Below are 6905 nucleotides of genomic sequence, written 5' to 3' on the forward strand. Positions count from 1 at the left end.
TCCGGCTATAAATGGGGTCAGAGGGTCGAGTAAGAAGGAGGAACTGAGGGAAATCCTTATTAGTCGGGAAATTGTGTTGGGGAAATTGATGGGATTGAAGGCCGATAAATCCCCAGGGCCTGATGGACTGCATCCCAGAGTACTTAAGGAGGTGGTCTTAGAAATAGCGGATGCATTGACAGTCATTTTCCAACATTCCATAGACTCTGGATCAGTTCCTATGGAGTGGAGGGTAGCCAATGTAACCCCACTTTTTAAAAAAGGAGGGAAGAGAGAAAAAAGGAGGGAAGAGAGAAAACAGGGAATTATAGACCGGTCAGCCTGAATCGATAGTGGGTAAAATGATGGAATCAATTATTAAGGATGTCAGAGCAGCGCATTTGGAAAGAGGTGACATGATAGGTCCAAGTCAGCATGGATTTGTGAAAGGGAAATCATGCTTGACAAATCTTCTGGAAATTTCTGAGGGTGTAATTAGTAGAGTGGACATGGGAGAACCAGTTGATGTGGTGAATTTGGACTTTCAGAAGGCTTTCGACAAGGTCCCACACAAGAGATTAATGTGCAAAGTTAAAGCACATGGGATTGCGGGTAGTGTGCTGACGTGGATTGAGAACTGGTTGGCAGACAGGAAGCAAAGAGTAGGAGTAAATGGGGACTTTTCAGAACGGCAGGCAGTGACTAGTGGGGTACCGCAAGGTTCTGTGCTGGGGCCCCAGCTGTTTACATTGTACATTAATGATTTAGACGAGGGGATTAAATGTAGTATCTGCAAATTTGCGGATGACACTAAGTTGGGTGGCAGTGTGAGCTGCGAGGAGGATGCTATGAGGCTGCAGAGCGACTTGGATAGGTTAGGTGAGTGGGCAAATGCATGGCAGATGAAGTATAATGTGGATAAATGTGAGGTTATCCACTTTGGTGGTAAAAACAGAGAGACAGACTATTATCTGAATGGTGACAGATTAGGAAAAGGGGAAGTGCAACAAGACCTGGGTGTCATGGTACATCAGTCATTGAAGGTTCGCATGCAGGTACAGCAGGCGGCTAAGAAAGCAAATGGCATGTTGGCCTTCATAGCGAGGGGATTTGAGTACAGGGGCAGGGAGGTGTTACTACAGTTGTAAAGGGCCTTGGTGAGGCCACACCTGGAATATTGTGTACAGTTTTGGTCTCCTAACTTGAGGAAGGACATTCTTGCTATTGAGGGAGTGCAGCGAAGGTTCACCAGACTGATTCCCGGGATGGTTGGACTGACATATCAAGAAAGACTGGATCAACTGGGCTTGTATTCACTGGAGTTCAGAAGAATGAGAGGGGATCTCATAGAAACGTTTAAAATTCTGACGGGACGGGACAGGTTAGATGCAGGAAGAATGTTCCCAATGTTGGGGAAGTCCAGAACCAGGGGTCACAGTTTAAGGATAAGGGGTGAGCCATTTAGGACCAAGATGAGGAGAAACTTCTTCACCCAGAGAGTGGTGAACCTGTGGAATTCTCTACCACAGAAAGTTGTTGAGGCCAATTCACTAAATATATTCAAAAAGGAGTTAGATGTAGTCCTTACTACTAGGGGGATCAAGGGGTATGGCGAGAAAGCAGGAATGGGGTACTGAAGTTGCATGTTCAGCCATGAACTCATTGAATGGCGGTGCAGGCTCGAAGGGCCGAATGGCCTACTCCTGCACCTAGTTTCTATGTTTCTAAAGAGAGGAAAGGTGCATTACTACAGGGAACCAGGAGGAAATAAAAAAATCATAGGAATCAAATTAGATCAATCAAGAGCATCCTAACAGCTAATTACGAGATAGCAATGGCGGACATCTGGAAGCTTACTTTCCCTCTCAGTATTACAAAGATATAAGCAAATCTTTCTTATCTGATTAACTGGGTATCTGGCACACACAAATGCTTAAAATTGTCTGAGAAATGAGAAATTAGTATTGAGAAATTAACATGGAGAGTTTCAGTTTGCCTGACAAAGAATTTTTATCTCTGCCTATATATTTTCTATGACTTACCTCTTTATCAGCCCCTATATATATGGTCCATCCCTCTAACTCAGCCCCTGTGTATATATTACCAATCCCTCTATCTCAGCCCCTGTGTATATATTACCAATCCCTCTATCTCAGCCCCTGTGTATATATTACCAATCCCTCTATCTCAGCCCCTGTGTATATATTACCAATCCCTCTATCTCAGCCCCTGTGTATATATTACCAATCCCTCTATCTCAGCCCCTGTGTATATATTACCAATCCCTCTATCTCAGCCCCTGTGTATATATTACCAATCCCTCTATCTCAGCCCCTGTGTATATATTACCAATCTCTCTATCTCAGCCCCTGTATATATATATTACCAATCTCTCTATCTCAGCCCCTGTATATATATTACCAATCTCTCTATCTCAGCCCGTTATATATATATATATATATATTACCAATCTCTCTATCTCAGCCCCTGTATATATTACCAATCTCTCTATCTCAGCCCCTGTGTATATATATATATATATTACCAATCTCTCTATCTCAGCCCCTGTGTATAATATATTACCAATCTCTCTATCTCAGCCCCTGTGTATATATATATATATATCCAATCTCTCTATCTCAGCCCCTGTGTATATTTATATATATATATATATTACCAATCCCTCTATCTCAGCCCCTGTATATATATATATATATATATATATTACCAATCCCTCTATCTCAGCCCCTGTATATATATATATATATATATTACCAATCTCTCTATCTCAGCCCCTGTGTATATATATATATATATTACCAATCCCTCTATCTCAGCCCCTGTACATATAACCAGTCCCTCTATCACAGCCCATATATATATCTAGACATTGTATATATGATCTGTACCTCTATCTCAGCCCCTGGCTATATGACCCGCCCCTCTATCTCAGCCCCTGTATATATTATTTGTACCTCCAGCTCAGCCCCGATCTATCTGATCGGTACCTCTGTGTCTCTGTTCTTCTTTCTTCCTGTTTCTGCTTCTTTCTTTTCTTGTTTCCCGCGTTCCAGTGACGCTAGGGTCTCGCATGCGCACTGCCATCGCCAGCCGCCCGCCCCACTCCCTTCCTCCGATCGTGATTGGTCAGTAAGTTTGGTCAGCGGGCGGTAGCGACCTTGTGATTGGTCAGTGAGTTTGCTCAGTGGGCTGTAGCGGCCTTGTGATTGATCGATAAGTTTGGTCAGCGGGCGGTAGCGGCCCTGTGATTGGTCAGTGTGTTTGGTCAGCGGGCGGTAGCGGCCCTGTGATTGGTCAGTGAGTTTGGTCAGCGGGCTGTACCGGTCTTGTGATTGGTCAGTGAGTTTGGTCAGCGGCTGGTAGCGACCTTGTGATTGGTCAGTGAGTTTAGTCAGCGGGCGATAGTGGTCTGTGATTGGTGATGTTTTTATGAATCGTCAGGCGACCTTCCGCTAGCACAGCTCCCCGGTGAAGGGATGGTCTGCAATGACCCTACCTGTGTACAAACGAAAAGTTATAATTCCCATAGAGAAAAGAGAAACGGTCAGGTGGATTCGGATATGAAGTAATCTCAAAGTATCTGGGTTTTAATGTTTAATATCAGTGCATGGAAGTGAACCATTCGCCAAGTATTCCGCCAGTTACATGTGTCCTTTTGCGGCATGACCTGAGGCTCAGAGCACGAAACTCACTTTATACTTTATCACACTGATGCATTCAATCTCATCTCATTTTCTCTTTGAAAACGACATATAATATGTCCGTTAAGTAGCCTAAAACAGATGTCCAAATGTCAGGCTCAAAAGGGTCCCGTTTTGCAGAACTAAATATTCTGCATCAATCACCTGGAATATAATCACTGATCATGCTGGATCTAGAACTATGACCAACAAGTAAAAACAAAAGTGCATGTATTTTTTCTGTGTCTTTGCTTTAAAACGTGATTCGGTGATTCCATCCACAATTCTACATTATCTCGTTAAATTAAAGACTAAAACATAATTAACTCAAGGAATAATATTTATTAAAGTAAATGCAATTGTGCAATATAATTTCTTTAACTCAATATTCATTTCATTTTCTGAAACCAGACTCAAGGATACTAAAGTTTTGCTGTGCACAGTTCAGTCACTTATGTTCTCTATGACAATGATACTGAACAATGCAACGCAATGTTGCTGAATATAAAGACTGGGTTGACTGAAGAATTTCCATAATTCATCATTTTTCTTTGAAACTAGGAAACAAAATGAAGACATTTTAAATGAAGTATCTTTAGTTTGTCTGACTCCGCGTGAGAAGATGCCCGTCGCTGCTCCTTGCTGGCGTTCTTTCTGTCTGTGTGTTCTTGTCTAATTAAAAAAACAGTACATCACAGTTAAATAAAATTGCACCCAGGATAACCCGTATTTCCATATGCAGATTTATCGGCACTGACAGCCCTCTCTCCCTCTCTCTTATTGTGTCTGCATTCCCCTCCTTATTAAAAAAAACAGACACAGAGAGAAAGAGAAATCTGATGCAGCTTCCCTCATTCTACAGAAAAAGAATCCTCCTTTTTAATGTCTACAATGTTTTTTTTCCTCTAGATGTCCTGTCAGCCAGTGATTTGAGGAAATCAGCCGGGACTTTTTTAGATTTGCAATGAGCAACAACAACATTCCGTATTTTCTCGGTTCTTGTCGCCGAAGGAAATGGCACAAAGATTTGAGACAGAGGGAATGAGAGAGGGAAAGAGAGTTCTCCAGAGGGGAATATATTTTTGTTAGTATTGATAATATTTTATCTGACAGCTGGGAGCATTTGGTGAATATGCTGTTATGTGCGGTCAAGTGGACTCTGTCCCTGTCTCTGGGCTTTAGAGAAGATCCGCAGAAATAAATCTCAACATTATGTGGAACTGAGGTAAGAGGTACTGTATGACCTAATATATATTTAAGGCCTTATTTAGATTTTCAATGACTGATTTTTTTCCAGTACATTTATGAAATGCCTTAGGGAGAAGGGTCGTGAAGTGATTTTGCTAACAACACCTAAGAGAAAATAAATGTGTAATTTCTTCACTGAGTAAAATAACTAAATGTTTGTGTTGTTTTAAGGAAAACATTACAGGGATTAATGCTATATAATTTATTGTCAATGAGTGACACTATATATTTTTATATTATATAAGCTTGTCTCTATATCTATTGTTTACCTTGCAATATCTTTTATATCATAAACTGATTCATTATATTATGCAAGGCAGAATTATTTTGGTAACCATTGTTGACAAAAGTAAAATGATTTAAAAAAATCATAGGTAAGTTGATTGAAATAAGAATGACACCTACAATAAAAAATAGAAACTGAATGGACATGCTAAGAAATAAGACAATTATCTTTAATTTTTACAATGCATCTTGAAATTGCTCTTTGTGCCAACTGAGTAAGAAAAATTGCAGCACCCATTAGAATTTCTAATTTTACAACACAGCACTGAAAAATAAGCTCACTCGGTGAATTATTCACATCTTTAATTTGCTCACTTAATGACAGTGTTCTGTAATCAGAGTGCAGAGGCTGCTTTACATGCATTATGTATGATGTGTGATACTTAATGCAGGACATTATGGAGCTCTTAGTGATTCAGTAATTAGTTTTCCATAAGGCAGTACTTGGATGTTAAACTGCTGGAACACATATTTCAAACACAGTATATGGTGTAACTAATGAAATTGCATCTTCCTGGATGGTCCATTGAGACTCTTAGCAAGCTTGTGCAGTATCAAAAAGCATTATCGGGTTGTGGTTATTTCAACTGAAATCGCAGGGACTTTGGGTGTCTTATTATGCAGTTTAATGCTGCTTTACAAAATAAATTACATGCATCTTGTGAATATGCATGGTCCTAAGGTTCCCACTAGATTGTCCGCAGTTAATGTGATTCCAAGTAAATTTGTTTTCCTGCTGTTAATAATCAATTTTGCGTGGCAAGCAAATCAGACTTGTTATTTACCTTTCCTGTAAATGAGAGAATATCAACTTACAGACTTTAATCAACAGCATGACAACAATTGTATTACATGCTGTGTTTGAAAATACTTTTTTTTTCTGAAGAGTTCTGTTGTCCCCAATATTTCAGCCCCACAAATGTCTGTTTTATCTTCATGGAACACGCTTGTTTTCAGTCAGTGATTCAGACAGGATAAGGTGGAAAAATAGGGTGAATGCTCAGCTTCCACTGACCCATAATCCTATTCATATAATAATGGTGATATATATTTACTAAACAACATAGATGCAACTAAGTGAACTCCAGCAAAATTTGGTCCAGCTTCTCTGATTGCCAAGAGGTTTGCTTATGAATTTGACCAAACCAGAATCAAAGCTAAAAAGCTATTTTCTATGTATTTGAATTGGTCATTTTTTCACGTTCTTGTTGGTTTTCCAACACTTTTAATTGAAAATATCAAAGGAGCGAAAATAAAATCAGTAACTAAGTATTTTTTCTTTACAATTTCAATAAAAAATTATTTTTAAAAACCTTAAGAAAAGGAATACTAATTTTTTAATGCAATAATTCTAATGCTTTGACTTTTGTGCAAAATGAAAAGTACTGAGTACAAACAAGAGCAAAATGGTATGGCAGGTTAAGGTCTTCCACACCTGTACAGTGTGCACTGTATTCTTGCACATTGTGGACTGAGAATTGAGTGTACTGAAACTTTTCCTCGCATTTACTGAATCTGGAAACAGGATTCAATTGAAGTGACCCTGTGCATTTATCTGCCTGTGGGTGTGAGTTGATAATGCAGACATAAGTGTGATTAAATTATTATCAAAGCCTGAGATTTAGGGAATGTCAAATTAGTGAGGCAGAGAACTTCTATATCAATTTCACCAAAATAGCATATACACTGCAC

The 6905-nt window shown here is 39.5% G+C and overlaps 1 protein-coding gene across 2 annotated transcripts in view; it reads right to left on the minus strand.

Moving 5' to 3' along the window:
- Positions 1-3066, minus strand: part of mms22l (MMS22-like, DNA repair protein) — a 203387-nt gene extending 200321 nt beyond the window's left edge. Inside the window, exon 1 of one of the 2 annotated variants that reach the window (XM_070885405.1) lies at positions 2988-3066. The gene's annotated coding sequence lies outside the window, so the exon portion shown is untranslated. Of the gene's footprint in view, positions 1-2954 lie in introns of both variants that reach the window. The other variant, XM_070885404.1, reaches the window with a different exon arrangement.
- Between the last annotated feature and the right edge of the window lie 3839 nt (positions 3067-6905).

This window comes from Pristiophorus japonicus, chromosome 7 (genome assembly GCF_044704955.1).
Source record: "Pristiophorus japonicus isolate sPriJap1 chromosome 7, sPriJap1.hap1, whole genome shotgun sequence".
In the NCBI taxonomy this organism is placed as follows: domain Eukaryota; kingdom Metazoa; phylum Chordata; class Chondrichthyes; family Pristiophoridae; genus Pristiophorus; species Pristiophorus japonicus.